We start from the raw sequence: 20115 nt of genomic DNA, 5'->3' as shown, positions 1-20115 counted from the left end.
CACTGCATGACACACCACATGTGGGTGTGAGGACATATAACACATGCATACCCACCCATGGCGGATGCAGCGCAATACACACCCTGATTTCATGTCAACAGACTGTATAGTCATGTAACTGCATACAAAACTAAGATAGCCAAAGGGAACACACACTGTCACGCACATCACAGGACTGATAGGAATGATCAGGTGCTGGTCCAGCCACCAAGATGTTGTCTCTCATGGAAGGAATAGGGTTCAATTCCACCAGATACAATGCCCACAATTGTGAGTCAGGTGTCCAAATACCCTGCATACCAAGTACCATTTGTGTGGTAGGCCGTGATTACACACATGCATAGTGCTGAAAAGGGCCAATTTGTCCCTGAAGGCATTCCTACATACCCAAAACACAAGTACAGTGACTAGCAAGGATGGCACAGACGATTCAGCAGGAGACATCGGTGAGCAGGCATGGCCATTGTTGAAGGGATCCGTCACCAACAAAGGAAATGTGGACACAGGTCAGCACAACAATTGTGCAACTGTTTGCATGGAAGATGTCAGGTGCCACAGAGGAAGGAACACTCCTTGGGACAATGTCTCCAAGCTAAATGATCACACACTACCATTGATTCTTTGCAGAGACATTGTGATGGCACACAGATACCATGGTCCACCTCATGACCATCATACAAAAACATTTCTCAGAACCCTAACACATTACCAGAACACCAACTCCAGGAGCCTCATCACCAACATCAAGTACCTGAAATGCAATAGTGTTGAAAGTAAAAGAAAATGCTTTATTCAGCACCATAAATAAATACATTTAAAAGAGACTATGTACAAAGGCCAATGGCCCGTCCCTTTCTCAAGTCCAAGGGTGGACGTAGGGGACCGCGTCCACCCCTACCTTGCCTGCACAAAGGAACCTCAAGGTTTGTCGACCGGGGGGGCATCATCTGTGGCAGGACCAGGCACCGCAGGGACATGAGGGGGATGGGTAGGTGTGGTGGGTGCAGGGGTGGACGTCTCCACCACAGGGGGTGGGCCAGCACCAAAGGTGGAGGTGAGCTCGGCGCTGCACACTGCTGCTAGGGCCTCCATCCTAACCCCTGCACCTGAAGATACCCCAGGGCCAATGGAGAGTGTGGTGGGCGAGGGATGGGGTGCAGCGCTCTTGGGGGAGGGGGTGGACATGGTGGGGGACTCAACTCCCGTGCCCGGGGACTTCCTTGCCCGCTTGTGGGGTGGTGGCTCAGTGGGGGCGAGGCCCAGCTCAACCATATAGGTCTCCTTGGGTGAGAGTTTGGCAGGGGAGATAAGGGGAGTGGTTTTGGAGGAACAGGGTTGTGAGGACTGCGGACTGCGACTGTGGCTGTGTGTATGTCGTCTTCCCCCAGACCCTGTGGGTGTGCCTACATCCCCCTGAGTGTGCGTGCCAGGAGGTGTGCGCTGTGCCTTACTTGGGGGTGTGCTGGATGTGTCTGGTGGGGTGCGTGCCCATGACTGTCTGGGTGTGCGTTGGGCAGGCATGGGAGAGGGCAGTGTGGATGGGTCTGGGGTAGGGGGGGACAGAGTGCTGCAGGAGAGAAACTGCTGCCGTCAGGGAAGAGTCCATGGACCGCAGAAACCTGCGTTGGTCAGACATCGTTCCTGACATGCCCTCCATGAACAACACCATCCGTGTGAGCAGTTTAGTGTGTCCATGGAGGACATTCAGCACCAATGCCTGCCCAACCTGCAACTGCCGCAGTATGTCCACAGACTCTTCGCTGAGGGCAGCAGGGGTGACATGGGCAGGGGGTGCGGTGCCTGGGCCGAAGGAGACATGGTGGGACTCTGCACGGACAGAAAGGATGGGAGCAACTGGGAGGGCGGAGATGGTAATGGAGGAGGCAGGGACAGATGTGGGGATGCTGCCAGTTGGTGTTGCAGCCTCCGCCTCCTCAGGGAGGTCAGCCTCGGACCCGTCGGTGTCGTAGCTGCTCTCGCCTCCAGACAGGTCCTCCGACTGACTCCCCTCGCCCTCCGTGCCAATGGCTCCTTCTGACTCCCCAGCACTGGTGGCACTGTCGCTGGGTCCCTCCTCCAGGTCCATGCAGGTGTCTCCCTCGGTTGCGGATAATGATGCTGTGGGCAAGGAGAAGAAACCGAAATGCATCAGTCACCTGTATACATCTGACACATGAGCACAAGAACAATTGGTCACAGTGCATATCAGGCACTGCATCATGAGTAACAGCTAGATAACTCCGCACATATGTAAGCCCTGTACTGCCCAGTTGGTAGACCCACTATGCCACTTGGACACCAGGAAAAAAGAGAACACAAAAGGCCACGACTTGAATGAGAAATACACTGAGAGGCTAGTGTCTGTGGACCGGTGAGCACAGCAATAAAATGAAGTCATGCCACCTCTTGTTTACCCAGAAAGAAACAGTAGTGGTGCACCCAACGTAAACTGACACACCTCAATACTCAAGGTGTCACCACACTCAGAGACCTGTAAGTACTTTGGAACACAAAACGAAAAAAAAATTCTACCTTGGGACTCACAATACTTTACACAATCTACATGTTTGGAATGTGCCAATTCACCATTTCGTGAAAAGAACACTCATGTGCCTGCATGAAATATGTCGCAGAAGGCAGTGCACACACACGTACATTTGCACTGTCATTGAAGAAGCTGGCACCTTTTCTAAGAAGCCACTGTTAGAAATTAATGGTGTTGCAGAAAGTACATATACATGGGCCCACGGAGGTCTTGATGTCTTGAGACTCGTCAGATTGTATCACCAACAACAAAGGAATCTCACAAAACCAAGAGCACTGTGGGAACATGTATATGGAGAAACTGCAACACCATTTAATTCTAACAGTGGCTTCTTAGAAAATGTGCCAGTGTGTTCCATGAAAGTGGAAATGTCGTTTGGTGTGCACTTCCTTGGGAGACCTTTTTCATGCAGGCACATCAGTGTTCTTAACACAAATCATCATTTCCACATTTAAAACATGAAGAACTGTTGACAAGTGCTGTGAGTGCCAAGGTACAATATTTTTTTACTAACAACTTGAATTATGTCAGTTGTCACACGGCCATCCGTCACCTGATTACACAGTTGGCTACACATATGACCTACTGCCTGTCATCTTGAGTGGCACACATGTCCACACCCAGGACAATGCATAAGCTAATGGGCCTGCAATTGGGTTGAAAAAAAAGCCTAGCTGTACTGTGGGGACACCCTCATGGCAAGCCAGAATGTACACACAGATGTCAGCACACAAAGTACAAACAGCGTTGCATCTGAACCACACACAGGTGCTAAAAATGTATGAGCAGGAATCATGTTTTTAAAAAACTGACACAGGCTGCAAAGCACGAACATTAAGCACTGGCCAGCATCACAGGGGCACTGCACGGTGATTCTTTGTACAGCCAAGTCTCACACACAAGTCAGACCTGGCAATGAAAAATCAGGGTTGCACATGTATGCCTCTCCCGCACACCCTACCCCATGCCTGAGTCAATGTGATTGATACAGATCAAGAAGTGACACCTCTTATTCAGGGTTACAATAACTGTGCTGGAAAAATAGCTTCATTCACACAACATCACCTCGTGGGGCTGGCAACACATATTTGTGACAAACAACCATCAACAGATTGTTGTAAATAGCCACACAGGCACTTCCCAGTGTGAGTATGCACAAGCATAATGGTGTATCCCTGTCCAGTGGACACATTAGGAGGCCAGGGTGTCTCAGGGGACTGTAGTGGGCACACTGCTCCGTGGTCCTGGAATGAGCTGACTGTACCATGTTCAACCGTCATGGCAATATGCAAATCTCCCACTCATGCACATCATGTCTGAGGCCACAACATTGGTCATGCATGCTGCAAGGGTGTTCAGTTGAAAGCTCACACTCCTATGTTGAGAATCATCATCAGTGACAACAAATATGGACCCCCAACATAGTGAACAGGTCATGGCACAGGCAAGGTACCAACACAAGTCACAGACCACCCTCCCTCATGATGCAGAAAGCAATGTGCACTTAGATTTACTGGCACCCTAGATGACCATGTGCAAATGTGATTACACACAGACCAGGGGACACATGTCAAGGAGGGGAAGGGATGAAAAAGAGCACCAGGTGACATTGGGGAACCGAAAATGCACTGCACATATAAACTCTGGGAGTGTATCCAGGCTACAGAGCACTTCAAAAAGCTGGCAGCACATAACACAACAAACAGCCATGTACCTACCCCCTCCTTGCTGCAGTCTCTCCTGTAACTGCCTATCGAGCTCAGTTATACCACCGCCAGGACACGTTTCATGTGGGGGGGTCAGGCGTCGGCGGCCGCCGTGGGGGCGAGGACTGTCGAGCCCCAGCTGGACCCGGGCGATCCGCCGGGTCCAGCACCGGATGTCCTGCCACCTCTTGTGGACCTGTGGCAGCTGCCGACTACGCTCCCCCTCATATCTCACGGCCCTGACGATGTCTTTCCAGATCACCCCCTTCTTGTAGGCAGTTACCTGTCAGGATGACAAAGTGACACAACATCAATACACCTGCTCCATGTCCCAGAGACACACATTGACACACATTTGAACATCATTGAAATGTTGAACAGGGCATAGGATGCAGACAGGAATTGCATCATACACAATAAGAAATTGGCCTGTGTGCAAGCCCCAATGCACAACATGGCATTGCAAGTCAACAGGTTGGCATGAGGGGTGCGACACACTCACTGATCATGCCACACACTGTGCAGCACATGCAACAGCAGGCTGAAGGCCAGCACGTTCCAAGCAGTCACATGTCCCACTCCACTGACGCACCATCAGCATACTAGACAGACACACCCAAGCACAGATCACTCACCTGTCATTGACAACAGCGGATACAACCCTCACTCTCCACATGTGCCACTTGCCAGTGGGGTATCACAGGTGTCATGCTAGCTCTGCAAGTCAGACACACAGCACGGCTTACTTGTCACATCAGATGGGTTGATCTGTTGCCTCCTCCATGCAGCTGTGGTGCAACACTTCACATAGACACTCACCCACATGACAAGGAACATTCACACACATCAATGTGCATGAGGTCGTACACATCATTTGGACACTCTCACCACAGGTCCACTCAACTCATACACATCTGTGGGTACAGTCACCTGTCACACCGGGGGGACCACTGAATCACCTCAGGACAATAGGGAAAAAAACCACCAAGGATTTGCCAGGCTGAAAGTGTCAAGCACTATGCAGTGAAAGTCACAGTAAGCACAGTGCAAGTGAGGAGTGCACACAGGAACTACATCATGCTCTGCATGAGAGACATCAGCATGTCCCCCCCTGGGACCCACTCTAAACAACATTGCATGTCTGTCCCACCTGGACGCAATATTGACAGTCACACAACAGGTGCATAGACAAAGGTAGTGGACTCAGCACTCACCAGCTCCCCTGGTCTCCCATACAGCTTGGTGTACTGTGGGAGGAGGACGTCCAGCAAGGCCTCATTCTCCTCCTGGGTGAATGGCTGGACCCTCTCCACAGTACGTGACATGGTCCAGAGGAAGCACAGACAGCAGCAGTGTGGTCGACTGGAAAGTTGTGCAGGCAAGTGCCCTCTCATGGGTTCTGGCTGCCTTATATCTGTCTTGCTGAGGGGCATTCATTTAAAGAAGTACATAGAGATTGGTCAGACTCATTCGCATCCTACGTTTACTCCAATCCCTTTAAACATACACCAATGACTTTAAACATACACCAATGACAGCATTCGTATTGTTCAAATTTTTAGCATCATGTCAAGTCAACAACCACTTTGCAACATTGTATTTTGTGGCCAACTCACTGTTCCAGGACACATGATCGACACTTTTCAACTGAAAACTCTGTCTCCATGACAACCAGCATGCATTTAGGGCCTAATACTTGCCCCTTATGTGTCCCCTATGTAATTTTGAAATCCACACACAGGTACGGTGCGTTTCACACGTACCCCTACGGCACAAGTACAATGGTGAAACGAAGCGTACACACGCAATGATAGCGGGTGTACGGTGCGTTTCACACGTACCCCTATGGCACAAGTACAATGGTGAAACGAAGCGTGCACACGCGATGATATCGGGTGTATGGTGCGTTTCACATGTACCCCTACGGCACAAGTACAATGGTGAAACGAAGCGTACACACGCGATGATAGCGGGTGTACGGTGCGTTTCACATGTACGGGTACGCACTAGTTCACACGTACGGGTATGCACTAGTAGTACAGTGCGTTTGACACCTACGGGTACGCACTGGTTCACACGTACGGGTACGCACTAGTAGTACAGTGCGTTTGACACCTACGGGTACGCACTGGTTCACACGTACGGGTACGCACTAGTAGTACAGTGCGTTTGACACCTACGGGTACGCACTGGTTCACACGTAAGGGTACGCACTAGTAGTACAGTGTATTTGACACCTACGGGTATGCACTGGTTCACACGTACGGGTACCCATTTCACACGCTTACAATGGTAATACAGACGCACACATGCCAGGAATGGAGGGCTACGAGTCGCACAAGGATGTCCATCAAGTACTTGTCATTGCATACAGTTATGTGCAGGCCCTAGGTGTGGCAGCCAGTGATATTGCACAGGTCATCTCATCTAGTTGCACAATTGATGTGTGATGGGGCACTATGTGGCACACATCACCTTGACACTTGCCACGTGTGTCTGTAGTCCAACTGTATCATGCACAGCAGCAGTGGGATGGCACAGTCATCACCACCCGCACCTGTATCCTGATGCCAGGGACAGGGACACTCTATCAACTGACATGTCACGATCTGCGTGCCCCTTTGTGACTATGTCAGGTGTGTGTCATGTGTTCCCATGAGCTTGATGTCAGTGTTCCGTCAACTGCATCTGTTGTTGGTGCATCCAACATGGGTCTGTGTGGAGATGGGCATGGGACACATCTACGCACACCATGCCACATGTGGATTCCCACCGCTGTAGGGTCTGTGTGCATCGGACATCATATTTTCCCAGTCATACATGTCTGCGTTGTCTCAATGGCTGTGTCTTTCTCTTGTCAAGTGTACCCCTTCATCGAAATGTGTTTGATATGTACATTTAACATTCCTTGTGACCTGTGCGTGTGCCTTGCAGTCAGCTGTGCGGATGAGATGACATCCTTCCAATGCAGCTATTTGGTTGTGTGTCACTCCGGTGATATCTGTGGCTCTTCACTCAGACTGGCCACCAACTCATTTCAAGGCATGTCATGTAGACTTGACAATCAACAGTTGTATCTGGCTTTTTGTAGGAGTGCCATCAAGCTGGCATATGTGTCCTGTATGTATTGCACACACCCGATTCCATAGTTACCTGATGTGTATTATCAGTGTAGCATGTGCTATGCTCATTGATATTGATATTGGCAAACTCAAAATCTTCATTCTTACAAACAATGTCTTGCAGGGCACCACCTGTTCCAAGACCAATGCCAGACTTGGGTGCCATGATGGAACGTGCCTGCATCCGACGTTACAGATTCACTCAACAGTTGATTGAGGACTTGACCGACAGGCTGGCACCACACCTCCAACCGCGACACAGGTATCCAACTGCGCTGACCCCAAAGATGAAGGTGATGGCAGCCCTACATTTTTTTGCCACAGGTACGTTTCAATTCACCATACCTGATGTTGGTGGCATGTCACAGACAATGTTCAGCCGTGTCCTGCGTGATGTTTTAGCAGCCATGTTGGAGCACCTTGATGAATTCATCACATTTCCTACTCCTGAGGAGTTGACAGATGTCAAGGGTGATTTCTATGCCCTGGGAGGGATGCCCCATGTCATTGGGTCCATTGATGGTACACATGTGGCTTTGGTACCACCACAGGCACAGGAACAAGCCTATCGCAATAGAAAACATTACCACTCTATAAATGCCCTTGTGGTGTGTCTTGCTAACATGCTGATTTCCCATGTCTGTGCACGTTTTCCAGGATCAGCACACAATGCCTACATCATGAGGCGTAGCAGGGTGCCACAAATGATGCTGCGGCTGCACAGCGAATGGGCATGTCTTGTTGGCAGGTATACTCTGTTTGTCCTGTGTGTTGTGGTATCTTTGGCTCTTACGGCATCTCCTGACCCACATTTTTACATGATGTTTCCATGTAGGGGACTCTGGATATCCCAACATGCCATGGCTAATGACACCTCTCCGCAACCCAAGAACAGCTGCAGATCACAGGTACAACAATGCACACGGGCAGACCAGGCGAGTGATTGAGAGGATGTTTGGCCTCCTGAAGAGCCGATTCTGGTGCCTGGACAAGACAGGCGGGTCCCTCCATTATGCCCCGGAGAAGGTCTGCCGCATCTTCCTCGTGTGCTGCATGCTGCACAACATGGCAGTTGAGAAGGCAGTGCCACTCATCCTGGATCCGGATGAGCAGGAACATCCACCCGTGGAGGATCAAGGGCTTGCTCATGAGGCTAGTGATGAGTAGGAGGAGGAGGATGATATCCGGAGTCAGCTAATACGCAACCTCTTCTCATAATGGTGAGTCACTGGGTATGAGTGTGCAAGCTTGTAGCATTGAGTGGCATGTTTTGCAATGTGTGTGTCCAGCTGACTGAATGCAAAGTGACTTTGATGTGTGTTCTGATGTGTCACTCGAGTGATGATGTCATGCCACACAGTTTTGCGGAGAGACTTTCTTTGAAATTTACATGTGTCCAACATTGTTCATGTTTTGTAAATGTCCATGTGTGCGGCGAGAATTGTTTTAGGTGACTTCTTGTGTGTCTCTCATTCATAGGTTTTTGCGCCTGTTGTCTGCTCGTGTCATCTTTGTCCTCCTGCTATTCCTCATGAGGATTGCAACGTGTGCTGAATCAGCGTTCCATGCACGGACATGTGGAAATGTCAGTTTGGGTAAGGATAGCAGCAAGGCTTTTTGGTGGTGGTACGGGTTGGGAATGTGTGGGCCTGCTTCTGTGCATGATGTGGTACCATGCATACATGTCTTCTCACCATGGGGCATATAACATGTAGCATCACTCCCATGACATGATAGTCACCCTTCTTGACTGTCATCTGTAGTGGAGTGTGGCGTCTGATGAAGGCATTATTGTGTGGAAACCTTGCCTCTGAAACATTGCGAATGCTACGGGTAAACGTAGTGTGGGACATCACAACAACAGGCTCTATGGGGAATTGCAGCCTCTCCGTGTGCAGCAGGATGTGTTTGGCTCATCCCCTTGACTTGTGTGCCAGTTCATTGGGATTGACATTATCCGTGTCGTGAAGGGGGGGTCCAGCGTATGTCTCACATATTCTGTCAACTGACCTGTGAGTCTGTTCACATAGATGCATTTCCCTTTGTGTGTGTATGTGAAATAAAGGGGTTCAGCACAATCCAAAGTGCCTCATCTCTGTCACTGCAGCTCTCTTGCCAGTTTGCATGCGTCATCTATGGCATACTTGTCAAATATTGAGCATATGTGTATGGGTATGTATTTGTGCAGGTTGCTCCCCACAACGGGACATGAACACATGCTGATGGTGTGTCTCCTGTGCGCAGCTCTGCATTTTGTTGCCTGACCCTGTGACCGTCATTTTTGGTGATTGGTCATACATTTTCTCGTAGTGACCCATGAGTTACCTGACACTCGTTCCTTCACATACACCTGTTGCACTGTGCCTTTCTGACCTCCTTGTCTTTGTGTGCTACTTTTTGCCTAGCTTATCACCCCTTCCACCTGCTGCTGCGTCACCTGCGGCCCGCCCCGCCGAGTGCCCTGATTCTGCAACCCACACGCCTCCAAAATGCTCCTCCCTTCCCCCCTCCACCCATTCTTAATGCAGCCAGCAGCTTGTCTGTGCCACTGTTGAGCCAACGCTGTGCCAAAGGCAGGACCGTCTGCGCCTGCAAGGTGCACAGTGCCCGAGCCTCTGGTCTTCGCATGACCCACGTCACACAACAGGCTCATTCTGCAGCCAACATCCAAGCAATGTCCTCCACACAATCATCCGCCTGCTATCAGGCAACCCCTAAGCGCACACACGACACCTTTGCATGCTGAGTGTGCAACTCAAACTGCCTACACAGCGCTACCCAGCCTACCAGACCCTGTCAGAACAACCAGGTCATGTGCGTCCTACTCCACACCCGCTCCGTCCACCAGCACGCCTTTGGACTCTGTTACCTTCTCAACACAACAGGCCCACACATCACCTTCATGACAGTAACCTGGACATAAGCATCCTCAGCACACGACTTCTTCATTGCCATCTCAGACGGATACAAGATAACCCTCAGGGACGGCACCAACAATCCCGGAGGATGAATTGCAATTTATTCACAAGTACGCCCTCAGAGTCACAAATCCAGGTTTGCAGCAACTCCCTGACAACCCTCAGAGTAACACTCATCTACAGATATCCAGGCCTACATCCACAATTGCGCTAAGCCATCAACACGTACATCTACACGCACGCACTCACCTCCACAGGCTACATGTGACTGGGGGCCAGTAACTTCTGGCTGGAGGAGAACCACACCACCCTCCATCATTGGTCCTTCAACATTTTAATCGACGTCTCCGACAAGCAACACACTGCCCCACACCCTGCTAACGATCCCCCAAAGATGCTTGATGTAAGTCACCACAGACAAGCTGTGTGGGACACTCAAAACAACACCAATGCAACCCCCTGAAACCTCACGCACTGAATCAGCAATTGATCCAACAATCTTGCCACATTGACAGACTTTCCTGTGAAGCACAACAATAGTTAAGGCACCTGGGACAAGGCAGACCTACTGGACTCCTACAGACGTAGCCGGACTCTTGTGCACACCTTGAAACACAAAGAGCCATCATTTACCTTACAGGCCTGGAAAAGACCACACACAGCCATCACCATATCATCAGCAAGGACAAGTGGAGATCCTTCAGATAGTGCTGAGACACCAAAACACACAACATCAAGGAGCTCATCAGCATTGTGAGTGAACTGACAGCAGATCTCCATCCAAGACACCCCACCCTTGCAAGGCAGATCACATCCCTTGCAACTTTGTACCACTATTAGCTGATGGCCATACACAACAGCCTTGGCACACAGAGGCAGACAGCACTATTAACCCGCAGGACAAACGCCCCTCAGGTTCTGGACTCCCGTCAGCAGCAAGTACACCACCTGGCTCATGTGCACCATCCACTCTGGCTCTCCATCATGCCCCTTCCCACACAACATCTCAACGACGTCATTCCCCATCCTTAAAGCTCACGTCCAGCGCGTCCTGAATGTCTCCTTTGAGTTAGCCACATTCCATGGGTGCTGGAGGCATGCAGAGACCCAGGCCCTTCTTAAACAACGGACGGCTGTACCGCAGGATCTCCTGGCACATCACCCTGCTTCCCTACCCAGCAAAGGTCATCCGGAAGACACTCAACAAGCAACTGACAAATTTCCTCCACACAACTAGCTCCAGGCAACCGTCACTCAACCATATTCCACAGTAATCACACCACTGCAACCGTCATCATTGCCACCACCAATAACAACTTTGCCCTGCTCAACAATGGTGAGCCCACCCCCTTGACCTCTCAACGGCATTGTACACCATGTGCTACCACACTGTCAGCTCACACATCTCCAACACTGGTTTTCAGAGGAGGGCCCGGGATTCAATCAGAAAGTAGCTCACCAGCAAGGCCCAGGGAGTCTGCCTCCACCCTGCAGCATGTAGTACACTGGGGTCATGTGGCACATGCCCCAGGGCTCTTCTCTCAGCGTGACGATCTTCAATGTCTCCATGACCCCCTCACCACCATCACATGCACACACAACCTCATCATCATCTCGTATGCCATTCATACCCAGCTGCTCCTCAAACTCACCAAAGAGCCAGCCATTGCCAGATCCAAACTTCAAGAAGGCATGAGATCCGTTAACGAATGGCTGAACATCAGCCACCTGAGGCTGGACTTGGACAGGATTGAGGTCATAATCTGAGGATTGTCCCCTTACGGCTGTGTCAACTCCTTGTGTCCCACTGGTCTGGGCACCGCACCAGCACCTAGTGGCCATGCACGCAAGCTGGTGTTCATCATGGACCCATCGCTGACAATTGCCATGCAACTCACCACCATCTGTACCTCATGCTCCAAAACCCTCCGCATGCTGCAAATGATCCACAGATAGATCCACTACAAGGCAAGACAGACCGTCCCCCTGGTCCATGACACCAGCCGGCTCAACTACAGCACCGGCCTCTACGTAGAACAACAGCAAAACTGCAGGAGAACTTGTCCACATCCAGGGTGCATCCGCACACCTCATCTTCAACATCCCCCGCCCCAGCCACATCACTGTCCACCTGAGATAGCTAGAATGGCTCACTGTCTGCTGCAGGATCACCTTCAGACTCCTCAACGACACTCAGGAGGCAGTCCACAACCCCAGACCCAAAACAAACCTTGGACGCTTGTCATCCAACCCCCCGTTGGCCCAACTCCATGCAGCCCACCTTGCCCTGGCCACCATTCATCACATCCACATAAACACTGCATGCAGGAGATAGTTCTCCCACCTCGCCAAACAGACCTGGGACTCCCTCCCCGGGCACATCAACATGACCCTTGACCTCTACACCTTCATGATACTCTTCCAAATTGATCTGTCTGAGCAGTATTGCAAGCCCCCCCCCCTCAGCAGCTTGAGGCCATCACGGGTGAGTATTTGGCTCCATGTCTGTATTTGGTGATACATTGAGACACATGTGTGTCCTCGACTGGACTCAGATCCAAGTGTATGGATGGCTGGAGTTAGTTGCACACTCAGGCATACTTTGACATATCCCCACACGTATGTTGTGGACTCAGGCTAAATGACTGCAACATAAAATTCCACATATTAATTATTTAATTATAGCTCTGTGGCGTGAGTTGTGCACTGAAAAAGGTGCAATGCAGGGACCATAGAATCCAAAGTTCACAGGGGGAGATGGGATCCTTGCCATTTGAAGTCATCAGAGTCCAGACCACAGTGTTTGGCATCATTAGTCAGACTGTGACCAGCAGGTACATGTGGCAGATGATGTCAGTCAATGAGGTGATGCTGTCGCACATGAAGGCCAGGTGCCAGGCCAGGTGACCTGGGAGATGTGGATGGTCCGCTGCCTCTCACGGTCTTTTTCGTGGACGACCCATCTTCCTCCGGGGACCCTCAGATGCAGGCCTTGACGATGCTTGGGACGCTCTGTCGAATGAATCCTCCTCCTCCTCCCTCTCTGTGGCTGGTGGTGGTCTTCACCTGGTGGCACAGGGAGGGTTGCCCATGTTGTTGGAGATCCGATGGAGTGAATGGCTTATGTCCCTTTGCACCGCCAGGAGCTCAGCCAGTCTTGCCTCACTGGCACCACTACCTGGCTGAACTCCTGGTGTCACGCCGGTATGCCTCCATGATGTTGTGTATATGTGACATACCGGTCCCTTCAGCTGGCTGGTCAGGTTCTCGCCTCCGCCTGCCTCCACTCCCACCACCCCTGCCCACACGAGCCTGGCCTGCCATTGTGGGCAAATCGGGTCTGCTGGACACCTGAGGGATGTCAGTGGCAGTGTTGTCAGCCTCCTGGGTGCCCGGCGCTCCTTGTCCCTCCTGGTCATACTGGCTCAGTTGTTCACTGCGGGCAGGGCTCCTTGGTGTCTCCTGGGATGTGGCAGGAATGGGGGTGGTGGTTGGCACAGATGGTCCTGAACCAGGTTCTGCAGGGGCTTGGACACCAGAGGGTCCAGGTCGGTCGGGGTCATCCACGGAATATTGAGAGGCGTCGCTGCGGGTGGGATCAGGTTCCTCCCGGGCCAGGGACTGTGAATCTTCACCCCCATTGTTGGGGGTAGATTCATCACGTTGCCCTGTGTGTGAGAGACAGACAATGTTAATGCTGTTTCATGCAACATGCATGTATCATACACATTCAAGTTGGCACTGTTCCTCCAGGTAGTTGTATGTGCCTAGCATTCTCCTCAATGTTCACTTGTGGATGGGTATGTTGCGGGGGACCGATTGATATGTTCTCCTGAGTCTTTGACATGTAGATTTTTGGCTTGGATGCTTCTTTGGCTATGTATTGGTGTTGTTGTGTTACATGTCCATTGTGACAGTGGGTAAATCCATTGCCTGTCCCGGGGGTGTCTGCTTGTGTAAGGGGTGTGTGTGACAGGGCCTGCTGGTGGGTGTAGTGTGATTTGGCACTGGGGCTCCCAGGTGATGTAGCTGTCCCCCATGGAGCATGCTGCCATGACAGTGAGTGTGAGTTCCTGTCCTAGATATCTGACCTTGTTGTCTTGGTGTTTGTGTTTGCACTGGTCACAGGAGGGCCTTGTGCTGCCTACACCTGGGCCGAGTGTGAGCTATCTTGTCAGTACTTTCCCAAGCCCTGTGCATTGCGCATGGTGCACGGGTATGTACCTGGGCCATATGGGATGAGGGCAATTGTGTCTGATTTGGAGTTCAACAATGTGTTTTGTGCCACCCACCCTCCCAGCATACCGGACATCCATTCTTGGGTTGCTGCTTCATGTAGCATGGGACATAGCATGGCCTTGCTTTCTCAATGGGGCATACACATGTTAGTGACATTAGCGTTATTTTTGACTGTGGTTCTGGCCGGTGAGGACTTGGGGGTAGTTGCATGCATTTTGTGTAGTTGGGGTGTGGATGCCATTACCCCCATGTTACCTAAGTTGTTTGTGTACTCACCAGGCTCTGGAAGTCCTTGCAGTCCATGTACTCCCACCGGCGGAAGCAGGGCCATCACCTTCTCCTCCCAGGGATGGAAATGTACAGGGCGCACCACCTTGGTGTCTCCTGGGATGTGGCAGGAATGGGGGTGGTGGTTGGCACAGATGGTCCTGAACCAGGTTCTGCAGGGGCTTGGACACCAGAGGGTCCAGGTCGGTCGGGGTCATCCACGGAATATTGAGAGGCGTCGCTGCGGGTGGGATCAGGTTCCTCCCGGGCCAGGGACTGTGAATCTTCACCCCCATTGTTGGGGGTAGATTCATCACGTTGCCCTGTGTGTGAGAGACAGACAATGTTAATGCTGTTTCATGCAACATGCATGTATCATACACATTCAAGTTGGCACTGTTCCTCCAGGTAGTTGTATGTGCCTAGCATTCTCCTCAATGTTCACTTGTGGATGGGTATGTTGCGGGGGACCGGTTGATATGTTCTCCTGAGTCTTTGACATGTAGATTTTTGGCTTGGATGCTTCTTTGGCTATGTATTGGTGTTGTTGTGTTACATGTCCATTGTGACAGTGGGTAAATCCATTGCCTGTCCCGGGGGTGTCTGCTTGTGTAAGGGGTGTGTGTGACAGGGCCTGCTGGTGGGTGTAGTGTGATTTGGCACTGGGGCTCCCAGGTGATGTAGCTGTCCCCCATGGAGCATGCTGCCATGACAGTGAGTGTGAGTTCCTGTCCTAGATATCTGACCTTGTTGTCTTGGTGTTTGTGTTTGCACTGGTCACAGGAGGGCCTTGTGCTGCCTACACCTGGGCCGAGTGTGAGCTATCTTGTCAGTACTTTCCCAAGCCCTGTGCATTGCGCATGGTGCATGGGTATGTACCTGGGCCATATGGGATGAGGGCAATTGTGTCTGATTTGGAGTTCAACAATGTGTTTTGTGCCACCCACCCTCCCAGCATACCGGACATCCATTCTTGGGTTGCTGCTTCATGTAGCATGGGACATAGCATGGCCTTGCTTTCTCAATGGGGCATACACATGTTAGTGACATTAGCGTTATTTTTGACTGTGGTTCTGGCCGGTGAGGGCTTGGGGGTAGTTGCATGCATTTTGTGTAGTTGGGGTGTGGATGCCATTACCCCCATGTTACCTAAGTTGTTTGTGTACTTACCAGGCTCTGGAAGTCCTTGCAGTCCATGTACTCCCACCGGCGGAAGCAGGGCCATCACCTTCTCCTCTCAGGGATGGAAATGTACAGGGCGCACCACCTCCAGTGATGTTGCTCTGGGCGTAGTCATCATTCATTTTGCGCTTGACCGCCCTCCGCAGATCTTACCACCTGGCTTGGCATTCATTCCTGGTTCTTCTGATGGGTGCAACAGCATTCACCCTATCGACGATCCTCTGCCACAGGCGTGATTTTTCAGCTATGCTGGTCTGTCTGACCAATGTTCCAAACAGCTGTGGCTCGACTCTGATGACTTCATTGACAAGGATCTCCAGCTCCTCCCTTGTGAACTTTGGATTCTTGTCTGTGGGCATGGTGTGGGGTGAGGGTGTAGATGGTTGTGGGTGTGTGGGACTGAATGTGACAGTGTGGGTGTGAATGTGAAGAGGGGGTACGTATGTGTGAAGGAGGTTGTGTGACGGTGTATATGTTAAGTTGGATGGGTGCAGTTGTTGGTGTGTGCTCTCTAGCTGCAGTGAGTCTGTTGCAAAGGCTAATGGTTTGTGTGTGTGGGCCCTTTTTATTGGTCCATTTGTGGGTGGGCCTCAGTTTGAATTTTTGGTGGGTGTGTTATAAGGGGTGGTTGTGAGTTTGCCCCTCTGTTTGCCTGTTTGGATGTGTCCAGGTCAGTCATTTCCATTTTCAGTGTACTGTAGATGTGTTTTGTGGTGTTGTGCGAGTCGAATAGACCCTCCTTGTGCTGTTTTACAGTGTCCGTGATTCAGTACGGTACAGGGGTACCAGTCGTACAGGCACACACCCCCATGCGTTGTGTATGTACGGTGCGTACACGGCCATTGCTATATACGGTGCATACACCGCCATTGCATATGTACGGTGCGTACACCGCCATTGCTATGTACGGTGCGTACACCACCATTGCTATGTACGGTGCATACACTGCCATTGCATATGTACGGTGCGTACACCGCCATTGCTATGTACGGTGCGTACTACAACATTGGTGCGTACAACAACATTGCGTATGTACGGTGCGTACACCGCCATTGCTATGTATGGTGCGTTCACCGCCATTGCTATGTACGGTGCGTACACCGCCATTGCATATGTATGGGTTGTACACCGCCATTGCTATGTACGGTGCATACTACAACATTGGTGCGTATAACAACATTGCATATGTACGGTGCGTACACCGCCATTGCGTATGTACGTGCGTAATACAACATTGGTGCGTAAAACAACATTGCGTATGTACGGTGCGTACACCGACATTGCATATGTACAAGTCATTCCCCATGTACGGGACGTTTTCCGTACGATTTGTAAATCGGAAAGCCAGTCCGAATCGTACTTGTACGCTCGGACTGTCTTTTTACGATTTGTACGGAAAAGTGTCCGGGTCCGTCTCGTACAACTTTTCCCGCTACGATTCGTACGGATCGAGCCGATCTGTATGTACTTTTTCCCGTACGAATCGTACTTCACGGGTCGGACGTGACTTGTACGATTCGTACGGAAAAAAATACGGATACGAGTCGTACGGGAAAAAAAATACAGGATCGAAATCGACCCCATTATGTCCCTTTTCACCATCAGTTGTAAGCAGATAGTAGTGTTTCCTCCGTTTTCGTCTTCTTTCTTTCTTTTTCGGCATTGTTAATCTTCATTTGCAAATCCAAGCAGATGGCTGAAAAGCAAATAAACAATACATTTATTTTTATATTACATACTATTTAATGGCATACTATCAGCTATTAAATAGCTACATAAGTAGTTATATCAGTGTGTTAGTCTGCCACTTTGGATTGGAAGTGCATTTAATATTTAGTCTATGGATGAGTGACTTGCTGGCTGTGTTAATGGGTGATGGGGTATGTAACTGTGTGTGCAACTGGCTCAGGTACTGCTGAATCCATAAGTGCTATGTGTGTGTGTGTGTGTTATTGAATGTGTAATTGTGTCTGTTACTGTCTGACTGTGTAAGTGGATCTATATTTTTCTATATATGTATGAGAGTTGCACTATGGGTGGAAGACTGAGGGGCAGATCTATATCGGAGATGCGCCACTTTTACGCCGCCGTTGCGTCACTTTTGTGACGCAGCGGCGGTGTAAACCCTGCGCCTCGTTGCGCCATATTTACATCGTGACGCATCTATGGAGATGCGTCACGATGTAAAGCCCTGCGCCACGTAAAACCTGCGTCAGGTTTCACGTGGGCGTGTCGACAGAGGGGGGGGGCGTTCCGTCGCAGGAACGCCCCTGAAAAGTGACTCAGTCAAATCTATAAGATTTGACTGAGTCACTTTCCCAACGCTGATGCGCCAAAACCCTGCGCCTGCTTGAAGCAGGCGTAAGGCTTGACGCACCATGTTAGGGATAGGGTAGGTTGGAACAGTGCTGGAGTTGCGTCGCGCTTGCGACGCAACTGAAGCACTGCGCCAACCTTACGCCATCGGATGCGTCACGCATCTGTTTATTCCTGCGCCATGATGCGCCGCATTGTAAATGCGGCGCATCATGTGTGGCGCAAGGGTAAACTTGCGTGACGCATCATTCCTGGCGCATCCTTGCTGATTTGCAGGGATGCGCCAGGCAACATAAATCTGCCCCTGAATGTATAACTGTGCATACAGGTCTGTAAGTGCACATGTAACTCACTGAAGCTTTAAAGTACAGCTTACCTTTTAAGCTCATAGTACCCAGGCACGTGGTCTACCTACAGCCTACCTTAGGGATTACTGATATATAGAAAAAAGGGGAATTTAAGGCCTGGCAAGGGGTTTTAAATGCAAAGTCGCCTAGTAGTTAAACTGCACACACAGGCTTTGCAGTAGTAGGCCCGAGACATGTTTAAAGGGCTACTTATCTAGATGGATAGCTAGGAGTGTCAGTAATTGAATACATATATAACTGAGTGACTGTATCAGATCCTCTGTGGGTGTGTCACTGGATGGGCAAGTACTTATGTTGATATCTGACAGGCTCTCTTAGGAAATCTATGTGTCTATAAATGTATATGGAACTGGCTATATGAATTGCTTACTTGCTGGCTTAAAGATTGTTGGGGTAAGTAACTTGGTGTTCAACTAGCTTAGCTATTGATGGATACATAAGTGCTATGTGGGTGTATGAGTGAATATGTAAGTGTCTCTGTCGCTGTCTGACTGGGTGTGTTAGTTGCTCTATGCTTTGGTACTTTAACATTAATGTACGTGCAATATTTAAAGGGCTACATGTCTGGATGGGTCACCAGGTAGTGTCAGTTCTTCAGTACATATCTAGATTAGTGTGTCAGTCCCTCTGAAGGTGAATCAATGGATATGTAAGTAACTATGTCAGCATATGACCTGTTCTCCTAGTAACTCTATAGGTCTGTATATGTGACTTGTAAGTAGCTGTATGGATTGCTTACTGGCTGTGGTAATGAGTATTGGGACATGTAACTGTGTGTGCAACTGGCTATGTTATTGCTAGATACATAACTGCTGTGTGGGTGTGTGAGTGAATGTTTAAGTGTCTCTGTCACTGTCTGACTGGGTGTATTAGCAGCTCTCTCCTTTTGTACATAGGTATGGGGAGAGGAGTTGGCCTAACAGCTAGGGTGGTCGACCTCGAGTCTTGGCAATGACACTGAACATCCTGTGATTCTGGGCAAATCACTTAATCTCCCCGTGCCTAACAAAATTGAATGTATCTTCATGTAACGCAACTAGTGCTATGTAAAGCGCTCTGATATCCGATACCTTCGGGTCGAGTTTGCGCTATGTAAACTCTGTCAAATATAATTCAAAAATATATATATATATGGGAGTTGTAGTAAGGATGGGAGACTTGATATATAACTGGGCAAACCCGTCCATACAAGTGCAGTGCATGTAACTCACTGAAACTTCAAAGTACATGTCTTACCTTTTAAGCACAGAGCACCCTTCCCTATGGCCTACCTACAGCCTACATTAGCAGTGACCTATATTTAGTAGAAAGGGAGTTTAAGGCTTGGCAAGGGGCTTTAAATGCCAAGTCAGCCTGGTAGTAAAACTACACACACAGGCTCTGCAGTTGCAGGTCCGAGACATGTTTAAAGGGCTACTCGCCTGGATGGATGGCTCGGTAGTATCAAATCTT

The sequence above is a fragment of the Triturus cristatus genome, chromosome 2_2 (genome assembly GCF_964204655.1).
Source record: "Triturus cristatus chromosome 2_2, aTriCri1.1, whole genome shotgun sequence".
In the NCBI taxonomy this organism is placed as follows: Eukaryota; Metazoa; Chordata; class Amphibia; order Caudata; family Salamandridae; genus Triturus; species Triturus cristatus.
The sequence above is the reverse complement of the archived record's forward strand: the minus strand, read 5'-3'. Positions refer to the sequence as shown.